This window comes from Taudactylus pleione, unplaced genomic scaffold (assembly GCF_031769625.1).
Source record: "Taudactylus pleione unplaced genomic scaffold, aTauple2 ptg000093l, whole genome shotgun sequence".
NCBI lineage: Eukaryota > Metazoa > Chordata > Amphibia > Anura > Myobatrachidae > Taudactylus > Taudactylus pleione.
In genome coordinates this window covers 5,417,600-5,432,703 of record NW_028284495.1, presented here as the reverse complement: position 1 = coordinate 5,432,703, position 15,104 = coordinate 5,417,600, and the positions used below count along the sequence as shown (strand labels likewise).

The 15,104-nt window shown below is 42.2% G+C and overlaps 1 pseudogene; it reads left to right on the top strand.

Moving 5' to 3' along the window:
• Positions 1-14,733: 14,733 nt before the first annotated feature.
• Positions 14,734-14,852, top strand: LOC148526809 (5S ribosomal RNA; annotated as a pseudogene).
• The last annotated feature ends 252 nt before the right edge of the window (positions 14,853-15,104 follow it).

Here is a 15,104-nt window from a genome sequence, read left to right as displayed (position 1 = left end):
AAGTGAAAAAAGCATACAGCACCTAAAACCTCACACCACATCTGCTGTTATGCAATGTAGATACCATTGGTTGCAAAATCATTGTATGGCATGCTAGTTTGTATGCTGTGGAAGAAAGTAAAGGACGCTTCTGTTGTAGTCCAGAGGGCGTCAAGGTGCGCTGTTGTTTAAAACATAGCTGCACTGCCGAGACAGGTTCCAGTACTGTGAGAGAGCATTGAAGGGAGGGATGTACCTTATTGTGGGTGCAATGTGAGCAAGTGCAAGTTTGATCTGAGCTTCCAGACGCCGGCAGGAGATCAGTCGTGCACAGCCGATCCTCCCTCCTTCCTGGACACGCGTTTCACCTGTCGGCTGTCTCAGCAGGAAGCCGGGTCTACTGATCAATCAATGCTTTACCTTCCACTAAATAGTACTCCACTTCCAATTAACTGTACTGGCCTTGGGCCTGTGATTTACTGTTTAGAGTAAGTTTGATTGTGATCTAGTTTTCTACTAGACATTACTCTGGCAGCAATGATCTGTACTGGCTTGGGGACTGTGATTTGTGCGCTGTTGTTTAAAACATAGCTGCGCTGCCGAGACAGGCTCCAGTAATGTGAGAGAGCATTGAAGGGAGGGATGTACCTTATTGTGGGTGCAATGTGAGCAAGCACAAGTTTGATCTGAGTTTCCAGACGCCGGAAGGAGATCCTCCCTCCTTCCTTGACACGCATTTCACCTATCGGCTTTCTCAGCAGGGAGCCGGGTCTACTGATCAATCAATGCTTTACCTTCCACTAAATAGTACTCCACTTCCAATTAACTGTACTGGACTTGGGCCTGTGATTTACTGTTTAGAGTAAGTTTGATTGTGATCTAGTTTTCTACTTGACATTACTCTGGCAGCAATGATCTGTACTGACTTGGGGACTGTGATTTGCTGTTTTGAGAAGCTTATTGGTAATAAATATATATATATATATATATATAAATAATATTTTCTAGTAGGCTTTTACTTTTAGGTTATTAAATCTAAATGAATGAAAACATTATAGAGGGTTGTATAATTTATTATACTGCCATCCTGTCTGCCACTGCATTGCCACAATGTTTCATAGATGTGCTATATTCTGTTAAAATGCCATGTAGTTGTGCCACTGCTTTGGCACTTAGTTTAGCCAGCCAGCTCGCTGAAGACATTGGCCAAAATTGGTGAAAAGAGTGAGGTGCTCAAAGTCAGATATAGACAGGATTGGTAAATTCTAGGCATCTCCACAGCACAAAGAGGGGAGAAGAGCTGGGAATTATGTATCCTCTAGAGGCCTCAAATTCACTACCACTACTAGATTGCATCAATTTGAAATATCCCTTAATGTCCAGAAGTTTGTTAGGAAGATTACACTTAGAGAGTTCTTCAAATTGAAAGAATCAATACAGACACAAAATAACCATTCATTGGATTTGGTAGCAACGACCTCCTTGCTACCAAATCCAAAGGCCACTACTCTCTACTCATTCTCCTTGACTTTTCTGCTGCTTTTGACACTGTGGACCACCCTCTCCTGCTGCAAATCCTTCACTCCCTTGGTCTACGTGACACTGCCCTCTCCTGGCTATCCTCCTACCTCTCTGATCAATCCTTCTCTATCTCCTCTCATGGCTTATCTTCCCCCCCACATCCTCTCACAGTAGGTGTTCCCCAAGGTTCTGTTCTTGGACCACTCCTTTTCTCCCTCTATACATCCTCTCTAAATGAACTCATCAGCTCTTTTGACCTCCATTATCATCTCTATGCTGACAACACTCAGATCTACCTTTCCTCCTCTGACATCTCTCCCTCTCTCCTCACTCGTATCTCCAACTGTCTTTCTGCTATATCTTCTTGGATGCCCCAGCGATTTCTTAAACTTAATATGTCTAAGACTGAGATGATCATCTTTCCACCCTCCCACATAACCTCACCTCCCACTATTTCTTTATCAATTGATGGCACAAATATCTCCTCTAGCCCCAAAGTGTGCTGTCTTTGAGTTATCCTGGACTCCCTCTCCTTTAAACCACATATCCAGAACCTCTCACAGTCCTGTCATTTCCATCTTAAAAATATTTCCAGGATCAGACCCTTTCTCACCCAGGATGCTACTAAGACCTTAATACACTCACTGGTCATCTCAAGATTGGATTACTGTAACCTTCTACTATCTGGCCTCCCCATATCCCATCTCTCTCCTCTCCAGTCTATCCTTAATTCTGCTGCACAGCTTATCTTCCTCTCCAAATGCTTTACATCTGCCTCCCCTCTCCTACAAGCCCTCCACTGGCTCCCCTACCCTTCAGAACCCAATTCAAGGTTCTCACACTCGCTTACAAAGCCCTCACACACTCCTCTCCCATTTACATCTCTGACCTCATCTCCCTTCACTTTCCTGTCCACCCTCTTCGTTCAACAAATGCACACTGCCTCTCATGCCAACTGATTACTTTCTCCCACTCCCGCCTCCAAGACTTTGCCCGTGCTGCTCCCCACCTCTGGAACTCTCTCCCTCTCCCCATCAGACTCTCCACCTCTCTACAATCCTTCAAACGGGCTCTCAAGACCCACTACTTCATCGATGCTTTCCAGCTCTCATCCTAACTTGCTACTACATGCTCCCTCCACCCTGTCTTCCCCATCTGTATCATGCCCATCTGTCTGCCCCTCCCCTTGAGAATGTAAGCTCTTTCGAGCAGGACCCTCTACCCTCTTGTGCTTCTCCTTACTTTATGTTCATCTACTTCTTACTCACCACTAGGACACCTAACACTTGGTGCCTATGCTTTGTTGCTTTATTGGGTGTTATGGCCACCTATGTATCAATGTATATTATCCATGTCCTTGTCCTTCATTGTATTGTATTTTACTGTAAGTCACTTTTTGGTTATGTACCTTGTAAGGCGCTGCGGAACACTTGTGGCGCCATATAAATAAATGATAATAATAATAATAATAATAATAATAATAATAATAATAATAATAAAAATAATAATAATAATAATAATTGGATAGCTTCCCTATGAAGGTTATGTGGGTGGTTCTGGAATCTGATAAGCTTGTCTGAAGTGAGTTTTCAGGGAACGCTTGAATGTTTGAAGACTAGCGGAAAGCCCTCCCATTGTGCATGGGAGGGCATTCTACAGGGTGGGTGCAGCCCGAAAAAAGTCCTGTAACCGTGAATGAGAACAAGCAATGCTTGTGGATGAGAGGCACAGATCTTGTGCAGAGTGGGGATGTTGGGTTGGAAGATATTTTGAGATAAGTGAAGAGATGTTTGTTGGTTTAGTTTGGTTAATAGCTTTATATGGGAGTAAGTATTTTATATTTAATACGGTAGAAGTGAATGACAGAGTAGGTCAGCAAATGAACATTTGGCGAGGAAGATCAACCTCGCAGCTGCATTCATTATGGATTGTAGTGGTGAGAGCCTGTTTTTGGCAAGACCAGTAAGGAGACTATTGCAGTAGTCAATGAGGGAAATAATGAGTGCATGGATTAGAGTTTTTGCAGTGTCTTGTGTAAGATAAGGTCAAATTTTAGCTGTACAGTATGTAACATCATTTTGAGACAGATTGAGTGTGGGGAAAAAAGTACAGTTCAGAGTCAAGGATAACACCTAGGTAGTGAGCTTGTGGGGTGGGACTGATTGCTGAGTTGTCAACAGTGATAGAAATATCAGGTTGGTAACTACTATTGGCCAGTGGAAATATGCTTACTTCTGTCTTCACATTCTGTCACATTCAGTGACGCAGACCAGCACAGATGGTGACAAATATGGGGAGGATAGGTAGATTTGAGTATCATCCACGTACAGATGATACTGAAAACCAAAAGAGCTGATTAGTTTTCCAAGAGAGGTGGTATAGATTGAGAAAAACAGAAGACCTAAGACTAACCCTTGCGGTACTCCAACTGATAGAGGTACAGTAGTGAAAATGAGGCAGAATCAGAAAAGTGAACAGTGAAAGAGCGATCAGAGAGGTAGGATAAGAAACAAGAAAGGGCTGTGTCTTAAGACCTAGGGATTGTAGTGTTCAAGAGAGAGTGGTCAACAGTGTCAAAGGCAGCAGAGAGATCTAGAAGAATAAGAAGTGAGTAATGGGCTTTAGCCTTGACAATGACCAGATCATTTACTACTGTACCTTAGTCAGTGCTGTCTCTGTGAAGTGTTGGGAATGAAAGCCTGACTGAAGTGGATCCAATAAGTTGTGCGAGTTAAGAAAGTGTGTGAGGTGAGTGTAGGCAAGCCTTTCCAGTAGCTTGGAGGGCATGGGAGCTGGGAGATAGGATGGTAAATTGAGAGAGAGTTAGGGTTAGAATTTAGGGCCTGATTCATACCCGCATAGCGCTCGCAAGCAGGTCAATGGTGGGATTCTGCACGTGCATGTGCAAGCCCCAGAGCGAGAGAGAAATTCTCTCTCTCCGGGACTCACTACAAAAGGGGCGGCTGTCGACAGCTCACCCTATTTTGTAGGCAGGGAGGGGGGTGGCTACACAAACGAAGGCGTTCCCGAAGGAATGCCTGCCGTTTGTGGGAGTCACCACTGACATCACCAGTGATGTCAGTGGATAGCTTTCTGCTCTGTTAGAGTAGGAAGCTCTCTGGGGCTTGCAACAGATGAGACCCTACCACAAGGGTCTCGTCGCAAGTCCCGATGGTCGCGACCATTATGACCATCACCTGGCCACTCGTAAAAGCTGTGGGTGGTCACCCACAGATTAGCGAGCGGCCAGGATGCCGCGACAACAAAAAAAAACCACCCTGATTCAGAGCAAGCGCTCTTAAAGAGCGTCCGGCTCTGAATCAGGCCCTTAGTTTTTTCAAAATGGGTTTAATTACTTCATTCTTGAACAGTGATGGAAAGATACCAGTAGAGAAAGAGATTACAGATTTTTGTTAAGGTTGGGATGAGCACAGTAGGATCCAGAAGAGAGGAAGTAGAGTAGGAGGATGAGAAGAGTATAGATACTGCATCTTTATTTGTGGGGTCAAATAAAGAGAAGGTGCCAGCGGATTATGGTAGGTAATTTAGCAGGTCACTGGCTGGGGAAGAGCCCATCATTTCACTTTGGATTTTATCAATCTTGTCCTTGAAGTAGGAGCAAGATCTTGTGCACTAATAGTAGCAGGTGGGTTGGGTGAGGGAGGGGTAAAAAGTGATTTAAATGTATTAAAAACTCACTTGGGGTTAGAGGCTTGGGCAGAGATGAGAGATTGGAAATATGTTTGTTTGGCAGTGTCCAGAGCCTTATGATAAGAGTGATATTTTTATATGTGTGGAAGTCACTTGGATTACAATATTTATGCTACTCACATTCTACTTTACGTGAGAGTTTTTGTAGGTGTCTTATTAATTTGGAATGCCACGGTTGACGTCTAAGTCTACGTGGAGTGTGATGGGTAGCTGGAGCTGGAGCCACTTCATCAAGGGCTATTTCTAGGGTCTGGTTCAATTGTGATACAGCAGTCTCAGGAGAAGTGAACTTAGAAATTGGTGAGAGTAATTGTTGCAGAGAGGTGGCTAGCTGTTGAAATATAATAGCATTAATATCTCTATATTAATATTAATAACATTCTACTATATAGTAATTGGGAAATAAAACCAGCAGAAGTTGGCATACTGTACTGAGTATTTAGAGAATGTTTAATATTGTTTAAGACTTTAATATTTTCCCACTGATGCTGCTGACATGGAAATTCTTTCTTTCAGACAAATGAAAATGCCTCGAACATACCTGGATGGTATTATTAAAGCATGTCACATAAGCTGGGCCTGGAGAGTGATAAGGCAAAATACTGCAGAGTGACAGTTGTTCAGGGGGAGGGGAGAGTGACCCCTACCTGGATTACATCTGTTAAATATGCATGATGCAGAATTGCCTGTGACATGTGTGCTTGATTATGTAGCTTTACTCGAAAACAATCCTTTATTAGTGTCATCCAAATATAGCATTTTCATTCCCCCTCCAAAAAATGTATATGCCTAAATAAAGCTTTACTTTTTGCTCAAATGCTCTATTTAATTGAATATATTTTGGATGTTTTTATGAAAATGAAGTCAATGCGTTAGACATTAGTGTTGCACTGACCGTACATATAAGTATGAAGGTGTTAATAACAAATATGCACTGGTGTAACTACCAAAGGTGCAGGGGGTGCTACCATAGGTGCAGTGGATGCTGCATCTCCAGGGCCTGGCCCTCCCAATGAACCTACGGTGCCAGGCCAGCACGTCCTCCTTCAGCAGCAGTGCCAGTGTGCGTCATGGCTGTGATCCGGGGATGTCCCAGCAGGCTCAGCACAGTTCCTCCCAGCATCAGTCAGTGAGGAGAGATGGAGCCAACTGGTAGAGAACATGTACCTTGCCCTGCACAGCACACTGCTGAAGGAGGATGTGGTCATGGAGCAGAGGTAAGTCGTGGGGATGGAGTGCAGGGAGTTGCGGAGAAGGGGGGGTGTTGGACCTAGGGGGACCTATAAAATTTTGCTATGGGGCCCCTCTGGTCTAGTTACGCCCTTGCAAATATGCAAATGTGTTTACTGGTTACACATAGGGCAGTCACATAACATAGTTAGTGGCCAATTCATAGACAATCAGTATATACATAATAAAGAAATAATCATTGTAGTAATGAGCCTGAAATATACAATGCTAACATAACATTACAGAATTCATATAGAATGTGATGAAAGTGACTAGTAATAATTCATAAATATTATATATTTGCTGCACTGTATATTTACAAACAAGTGTACTTTACGCTAGACACATCTGTACATGATGTAAACTTGTGATGCATTTTTAATAGGAAATGATGTCCAATTTGTGTACCACTCAGCATCAGGCCCATATGCTCTTTGTCAAGATAGGATTAGTAAAATGTATTACTGTAGTATAAAATTATAGACAGGATTCTTTGGGATTTTTTTTATCCTATCCCTCCATCCCTGTTCTGGTAAGATGCTGATCTTTCTTACAAATGACCACAAGATGGCGAGAGTGCTCCACTAATAAGAATGCTGTGAAATTGTATCCAGTAGTTAAAGTGCTTTAACTCTGTTTTATAAAAATTCAAAAACAGAGGGACTGATGATTCTGCTGAAAGTCTGTACACCGGGAGCAAGCATTATGTGAGTTACACTCGTGGTCATATAGTTTTCTATGACTGCATTGCCCCCAGCTCTCAGTCCGTTATCCATGACTCAACTACTCAAAAGCCTGAGGGGTCTATTTACTAAGCAGTCACAAACCAAAAATATTGGGCAACCCTAAAACTCTGCGCACTCCTTTTAAAGTAGCACACATCATACAGCAAAGAGACCGATACAATACTATAAATATAGTCTTACTGCCCAAAGGAAATGTTCAATGTGATGGATGCAGTTGTAGTTCTTATTGTATGGAATCTTGCCGAAAATGGAAAAAAGAGAACAAACAAGAAGAAAATAATATAGTGTAGTAATTCGTAATGAAAAAAGTCTCTCAAATAACACAAATAAGTGGTGATTTCTTCCCCTGAATGTGAACAGAAAGGATGATCGTACCGCACTCACGTTCAAAAACTATGACTTCCACATATAAAGGTATCTATAAATCAGATGGCCTCGTTACCACTGTGCAGCATACCAATAGTGAAGTTCACCCATGCAAACGGTGTAGTATAAAAAGGCGGGCATACCCCAACTCACACTGATCATAAATTCATAAGCCAATAAAGGTATCTTTGAGCTTCGACACTTCTATTCGTTATGGTTGATAACTTATCCTCTTACGGGGAGACCCCTTTCCATAGCCCCAGAAAGTTCTCATTATAAATTACTTTGAGGAAAATTTGTATCATCCCAACTTTTCTCCTTGCGGCAGAGAACTGCTGTGTCTGTAGCCGAGTCTTCACCAGGTCCAGAGGCTGGAAGAGTAGTGTAGAGCAAGTGGCGCTCAGTAAGCCGCATACAAACGCCTTACAGACAGGGTGCATCTGAGAGGGAGAGGTGAGCCGGTTACTAGGCACCGGTTACTAGCTGTGTGCTACTTTATAAGGAGTGCGCAGAGTTTTAGGGTTGCCCAATATTTTTGGTTTGTGACTTATCTATTGGGGGTTAGTGATCCCCCCATGGTCAATCCTTCTTTGCAGCCCCCTTGTGCGCAGTTGTCCACTGTACCTTCCTGTTTACAATATTTACTAAGCAGTGTTAGGAGAAACTGCCATCTCACAGGCTGTGTTTGAAAAATGACAGTTGGGAGCTGCTTGGCTGGCACCTTATCACTTTCTACTCTGTCTCCTAGCACTGCTTAGTAACTAGACCCCTAATAGTTTTATCTCCCAAATTGATTCCCTAATTGAATGCTGGGAAAGCATTTGACCTGGTCACCAGCGATCAATAAACTTTTCTTCGGTCTTAATTCCTGACAAATTTATCTTACCATTGATCACCATATATGACACCTTGTTAACACAAATAGTAACAAACTGACCTTGCTCAGCCCCATCCAGATTTAGAAAGGGATGAGCTAGGGGTCTCATTTACTGCATGCCTTTGGCTCTTTGACCTAGTTTTAATGTCACTAGCAATTGCATAGTGATTACATGAAGGGTTAATTGGAATAAAAATGAGGTTACCAGGAGAATAAACTCACTCTCTTTACTGGTGACATGTTGTTAAACATATATATATATATATATATATATATATATATATGTATATCAACGGCGCTGGATTATCTAGTTAAGTATTGGTGTGTATAAAATATAAACAACATAAATAACATGCAAAAAGGAAAAATTCCTATAATTTATGTTGCAATAATCTAAGAGATATATATGTGTGACGTACTGACTGGTTTGTACAGTGCTGCACCACTAGCACCAGGTTCAGGTGTGTTCGGATTGCTTCGGTGGCCGATTTCCCCGTGTTAAGATAGGACACACCGTGACAGAGAGGCAAGCCTGAATTCCCCTTTTGCAGACACAATGACCAGTCAGGAGGGAAGGTGCAACGCAATTTTTGTTAATAATTAACAACAAATGAAAGGAGATATTAACCATTAGCAGATGGAATGAAATTAATGACACTATTCAATGACAAGGTATTTATTTATTACCTCCCCGTCATCTACCGGTGACCCCAGCTGGCAAGCAATGTGAAACCAACAAGAACCACAATTCCTGCAGAACTTTGCCAAAAAAACAAATGAGAGACCTAAATATGAAACCTGCTGGTCTAGCTTGAATCAATGGTGCTCCGGCAGTCTATAGCTGTGAAATACAGTCTGTGCTAACACTCCCTTTTGCTGAGGAAAATGTGGGAAAAACACATGCAGGTTAGACTTATATCAGTAGTGCACCAACAACCTGCAATAGTTTAAACAGAGTCTTTGAGCTTTTGCTGAGAAAAACAGGGACAACACTTAGGCTATGCTGGAAGCAGTAGTTCACCGGCAACTTGCAACAGTTTTAACAGTCTTTGAGCCTTTGCTGAAAAAAATAGGGACAACAATTAGGCTATGCTGGAAGCAGTAGTTCACCAGCAGATTTGCAGCACTTAACACAGTCTTTGCTAATACTTAGCCCTACTGAGAAAAATAACAAGGGCTATGCTGGAAGCAGTAGTTCACCGGCGGATTTGCAGCATTTAACACAGTCTTTGCTAATTGCCTATGCCACAATTCACTATCACCAGAATTGCCAGCTGAGGTTACACAGGGCTAAATAAACAAGCAATATACATGACATCAGCATGAGTGGACTTTGAAATGGTTACCGGGCCAAATAGTGTATAAGAAACAATTTACATCAACACCAATACACGGAGGGCCACTATCAACCCTTTAGCTAACACACGAGTCAAACAGTAAACAGAGCCAAATACATATCACATGGCATTACATTTACTTTAAAGCTAGACATAAAATACTTTGTACATCACCCACAGTGGCATCGGACATGAGCCGACACCCATAAGGCACGTCCCCTCCTGGACATGAGCCAGAGGTTCACAGAAAAGAAAATGACCACCAATGCAACTCTTGGGAAAAAGAGGGGGTGACCTATCTTTTACTTCCCCCCCTATTTCATCACTACACACACACTTTACCTAATTTAAAACACTATGACTCCTTTCTACACCCAGTTGTGTGGGATTCTAACTCCCGGTCGCAGCTTTTACACAAAACCTAGTCTCCCAGCCTAATCATGTTTAGCCACAAGGTAAAGGATAATGCAATAGACCCAGGGGACCCAGATAGGATAGGTGTACAGAGGAGCAGGGGCTTAATGGATGGAAGATAGGAGCTGTGGAAGGACAGAGTACAGGGAGGTTCTGGTATGATCTCACCCCTGGCAGTGGCTGTTCAGCCTCTCACGATGTCCAGGGAAACTCTGGGATGCACAGCACCGCACCAGAGCTTCCAGCTGCAGACCTTCGGCAGGTATTTTACAAGGAGCAACAGGTGCAAAATCCCTTTCCACAGGGGCTCTGTCCAGCAGACAAACACAGCAGCAGGAGGGGTCCTGAAGCACTCTTCCTCTGGGACTGTGCGGGTGCCAGCAGGGTTTTCGTCACTGGTGGGACCTTTTCCTCAGCTGGGGCTTCATCTGCGACGATGGAGCGATGAGACCTCCTTCCCAGGCAGCTCCTCTTTTCTCCCAGCATGCGCAGATTTACAAATGTGGCTCCTGATAACAGGCACTTAGGAAAGCAGTCCTTTATTCAGAGGGGGCTACTTCCAAAGCAGAGTGCTCTATGCAAATCCCCAGGCAAGCTTCCTCCAGGGAGTCACAGCCAGCATCAGAGCACCTCTCCTGGCAGATTGGATAGGTAGCCTACCAGGTTAATATGAAGTCTGGTAATTGTAATCCAGGGCAACATTAAAGTTATAGCATCCTTATTTTTACAGCTCCAAGGGCACTCCACAACAACTCATTACAGACAGCATACCAGGTGCAGTATTTGTAATGCAGGGTAAATGAGAGGGGTTACTGCTTCCCTATTTTTACAGATCCAGGGACACTCCACAGAAAAATCCTCCCTGACTCCTTTTCCAGAAATTCATCCCAGACTCTTTCTACAGAAATTCTTCCCCAAACTCTTTCTACAGAAATTCCTCCCACACTCAGCACTGACAGCCTAAAGGAAGGTATTATATAAGCTCTCCCTCACTCTCCTCCCTGTCGGTCTGGCATCTATGAGTGGACAGGGGGGACTCAGCAACAGGACGCCTACAGGGATCTCTGCCTGGACACCTAGGCTACCAATCAATGGGGCAGGATTTTCCCTCCAAAAATGGGTCGCTGACCAAGGGGCACTTTCTACCTCCCTGTCTGCACATGCTCAGTGGGGTTCAGGGAGAGCAGGGTCAGTCAAAGTTCACAATACCAGCCTATAATAAGGAATGGGGCTGCAGTATATCTATGTGTAAATATTGGGGGACCCCTATTTGGGAACAAACTTGGGGGTACCACATATGATAGAAACAATAGGAACTCTATATGGCTTGGTTGAATAAGAAATTCAATTTAATCTTGGGTTAAAAATATTGTTGAAATACACATAAATTTTTTTTTACATATATAACATAATAAAATAAACATCCAAACATCAGGAAAGGGTGCAATAAAAAGTCTCTTTAGGGAAAGAGATAAACTCACAATGTCAATATAATTGCAACAAGAAATGACAAATGTCAATATAATTGCAACAGTCACTGGCCTATACATATATATCCGGAATAAGGTCCAGCTAGTGATTTAATTACCAGGCTCAATTGGAGTGTCCACAGCCTGAAGTAGTTCCCCTACTATACCATATACAGCACTTCGAACCTTTGTGGACTCATTTCCAGACCACCATCATTTCATCTGCCCTCCAGCCTCTACCCTTTATCACCAGCACGCCAGTGCAGGAATCTCTGCCTACACTTCAGGGCGAGGTCAACGTCGGAGTAGCCACGGATCAAGAGGAGCTGCAGTGGATCGTGGAGGAAGTAGCTGCTGCCGGATCCTTCTTAACGTAAACAAGGTAAGTGGGGAAATGGCGCACAATAACCGGGGGGAGAAGGAGGTAATAAAAAACGTCAGGAGTCGGACGCACCGCGCACAGACTGCACTCAATAATGGGGGGGAGTGAGGTGTATAAAAAAAAAAGGAAGGGGCACAGACTGCACTCAATAACGGGGGGGTGTATAAAAAAATGGAAGGGGCACAGACTGCATTCATTATTGGGGGGTTATGGAGAGAGAAAAGAGAAGGGTGGTGCCAGTGAGAATTAGGAGGAAGAAGAATAGGTAGTAGCAAGGAATTAGCGGAGGAGGTGCAGGAGTGTGGAAGTAGGTGTGGTGATGGTGACCGCTAAGTACTGTACGCCTGTTGTTTTAGATTCTCATAAAAGAAGAACTGTCTTCTCATTAGTAACATTATAAGGTATTTTGACTAAATTTTGAGGAATCAGGCAGCAAAGACTCCACTGAGTGTAATATATCAAAAGTTGCATATAAATATTCAAATAAATAAAAAATTAAAAAATCACCACTCATTAATATAGCTGCAGGGAAATACGATATTAACTATATTAATTATAATAATAGTTATTGGCGATAATATTCATCATTACTAGACAGTTCCATACATTAATCATACATTAGCACCCAGTTAAAGAAGTAAATGATTCACAGTAGCAGCATGTACATAATAACAAAAAGCAGTTCTCCATCTTGCAGCAAGGTTCATTCAATTAGAATGTAAATGGTGAAATATACAATGTGCACAAATCCAGAGCATGACTATGAGTGGGGGTTAGTTAATTGACCAAATACTTACATAAAAAATGTACTGTAGATAAAGGTGACTTTGCCACTATCTGCTTTAGTAATGAGGAATTTTTAATGAATATTAGAATCCTTAATTGTATATAATAAGATTTTCCTGCAGGCGTATACTGTATGGTGATCTTTCCGTTTTTTCTGCTATGGGCAACATCTCCACTTCTAAAAACCTGCACTGTAGTAAATATACCCCATAGTGTTTATTCACTAACTTTTTTTTCACTTTCACTTTCATTGGGACCCGCATGGACATATAGACCCTTTTTTCTCTCTATTCTGTGCATAATAGCTGATTGTACATTCCCTATATAACACGCTTTGAGAATTACATGCATGGACATTGGGCCTGATTCAGAGCCGGACGCAATTAGTGCTCGCTCGTCCAGAAAATAGGGGTGGCTATTCAAATGAACCGTTTGCTCTTTGCGGTCTGTTCACGCCTCTAGGTCTGAACGAGCGAACAAAACTTGCGGTCGTTTTTTGGAAAAATACACCCCCTGGCCGTTCGCATCCTACGTCATGTCCGCTATTTATTAGATTAATCGAGTACGAACTGCTCGCAATTCTTGTGGTTGGTTTTTGCTACCACAATCTTGCGAGCAGTTCTGGCTATAAAATAACCCAGTGATGTGGTTAATGACGCTGCTGTTTTAATTATGCACACTCCATAAAATGCCCGTTTTGACCTTTAAGCACGCCTGCGATCGGATCTCCACTCCCCGTTTTCAAGCACCTTCCCCTGTTACCACCCACATACGTCTCTTTCTGTCACTCAAATTATCAGGCATTCGCTATTTTGCGAGCACATGAATTTCGACCGCACTGACTGGTTCGCACATGCGTATAACGATCTGTACGCATGCGCAGTTGGGCAAACATCGCTCGGAGCGAACGAGCGGCCGCTTACGAGCGGCTCTGAATCAGGCCCATTGTTTGGATGTTCTCAATTCAGTGCAATTATGATAGGACAGTTATGTCCACAGACTATACATACAGTATGCATGATTTTATCTTTCATATACATATTGTCACATAACTTTGTGCAGATATTACTGCTACTGTTATTCCGTTTCCAATATGATCCTGGTGAAACTATATTTATGTAGCAGTGTTGTTGAGTCTGGTTTTGGCACAGTGCCTATGCTTTTTTTTATATAACTGATGCAATTAACCTTAAGCTCACATATGCAGGTTGCCACAAAACAGTGGTGTCGAGAACATTGCTGGCACAGTGCCCAAAATTCTCCTTGTACAGCTGATGCAGTTAATTACAAATGTACACATGCAGGCTGTTATGACTTCTTAACATTGGCACTATAAGAGTCTTTGGTTTTTTTACAGACCATTAACAGAGAGAGTGTGACTCAAAGAGACATCTATGCAGTGTATGTTATTTCTCTGCTTTGGATGGTCTATTGCACAGCCTAATGTGATTGCTATCTGCATAGCTGATTTACGTGTTAGGCGCAGTTTAAAATATTGGGAGTCGGTAGAACTTACCTTTGCATTGATGATACATAGCAATATGTTCAATTTGGGAATCAGTCTATAAAAACGTTCTGTGTTTCCGAATCTGACTGAAATATTTAATATTTGAGTAATTATTTTTTATTATCATAATAATACCATTCATGCCTGAATATGTGAATTATTGCATTTTAATCATACTATAATAATCTAGAATCTAATAGAAACCATATAATACATATGCAATATATATTTTTTTGACTGTTGAATATATACCATGATTTATCTGTGGAACAATTAAAGTACGCTTATGCAATACTTTCTTTGAATTGTGTGTTTTTTAAACAAAGTGGACTCCTCATGCGAGACAGTCTTACAAACACCTTTACACTGCGTGTACCAGGGCATTCACACTTCCACGTTTGGTGACATACCTACATCCATACCATACTGGATATGTCCAATCTCATCTGATCTTGGAAGCTATGCAGTTTTGGGCTTGGTTAGTACTTGGATGTGAGACCACCTGGGAATACCAGGTACTGTAGCTTAAAGAACATTGGAGGTGGATTGGGACAGAGTGGTAACACAGTGCAGCAACCATTTATCATTGTTCCCACATACATGTATTTATTTGTTGGGCAAAACAGCTATTACGATTTCTGCTACACTATCAGGGTTACTAGGGTAACCATCTTCCTACACAAATAAATACAATTTTAATTTACACGATTCTCTGACACTTATTATTTTTTAATCATAGGAGAGTGGTTACCCTTATTTAAATATTTTTGCCATATTTC